This window comes from Dendrobium catenatum, unplaced genomic scaffold, assembly GCF_001605985.2.
Source record: "Dendrobium catenatum unplaced genomic scaffold, ASM160598v2 original_scaffold_5794, whole genome shotgun sequence".
In the NCBI taxonomy this organism is placed as follows: Eukaryota; Viridiplantae; Streptophyta; class Magnoliopsida; order Asparagales; family Orchidaceae; genus Dendrobium; species Dendrobium catenatum.
The window spans coordinates 1-1,377 of record NW_021324255.1 but is presented as its reverse complement, the minus strand read 5'-3'; the positions used below and the strand labels follow the sequence as shown (position 1 = coordinate 1,377).

Genomic DNA, 1,377 nt, shown 5'->3' with positions numbered 1-1,377 from the left:
TTCAAGATTTGCATGTCATGGCATACCAAAAGCTTTTAGGGAGCTACAACACCTCAACAAACCAGGAATGAGAGAGGGAACAATTATATATATTTGCTATTATGGAACAATCTCCAAGAGCGTATATATTCTCACACCCAAGGACTCTAAGCCATTGGACAGTTTCCAAGACACGCATGTTACCCTGCAAACAAAAAGTAACAAGCGATAAAATATTTTTTCTAAGGAATGCCCAGATAATAATCTCCAAAAACTATCTCGAGATGAGTTCAGAGGATGGCCCCAATAGAAATTACTTGATCAATTTGCTTCATAAAACCCAAAATTATTAACTTCTCCCGTAGATGAGTTTGTCATTGTAATAGAATCACCATGCAGTTTTACAACTTTGATGTTTGTTTTTACATCGATGCCATCCCACTGGAACTTTTCTTCAGTAAATTGAGTGATCTTCCTGTCAAACCTACTCAAGGAAACACAATTATAAGCATAATCTAGAAACCCACCATAACCATAGAAAAATAATGCACAAGACATAGCCACTAACTAAAATTTTAGTCGGCTTCTCCTCTTATATAATGATTGAGAGTTATACAAAAAAATAGAAAATTAATTGGAGTAGATTATAGATTAAAATAAGAGCTTCCACTTACATAGTCAAGATATGTTCTCCTGCTTTAATCAATGATATCTTTACCAATTCTAGAGCATTATGGTACAACTTAGACAAATCTTCTTATACAAAGTCATGAAGCTTTGCAAAAAATTCAACACCAGTTGGACCACCACTAATTACCACAAAATGAAGACTCTTCTTCCTCTCTTTTTCACTAAGGTTTGGCACGCTTGCTCTCTCAAAGCAATTCATCACACTTCTACGGATTCTCTGAGTATCTTCAATTTCTTTCCAAACATTTATACTTCTTATTAAAATTTGATATTCCTTTTTTGTTGAATTTTAAAAGCCGGTGTAATTAACTTTCAACTAAAAATAAAAGCTTTGTTTGGGACACTGCAGACCTATGATAACCTTAACCCAATTATGATGTATTAGTTGTACTTTTCATTATAGAATCCCACCTCATCAGTTATTTTTAAATTAGCCTCAAAATTGACGAAATACTAGACCTATTTCCTATAATTAGACAAAAAATATACCTTCAGAAAGTGACAGTGCTCAGAGACACCAGGAGTATTGAATGTATTTGGCATAGCTCCAAGAGAAACCACCAAATAGTCATAATCAAGTTCAAATTCACCGTTGACATCCCAGTTTGCGAATGGTAGATCTACATAGTACTTTTTTGTTTCTTGGATCAATATTATAACATTGAGCCTCGGAAAATTGGATTGTCCTAGTTTTCTAGAAAAATCAAA

General features: G+C 33.8%; 1 pseudogene; it reads right to left on the bottom strand.

Moving 5' to 3' along the window:
• Positions 1-300: 300 nt before the first annotated feature.
• LOC110106617 lies at positions 301-1,345 on the bottom strand (annotated as a pseudogene).
• Positions 1,346-1,377: the final 32 nt, after the last annotated feature.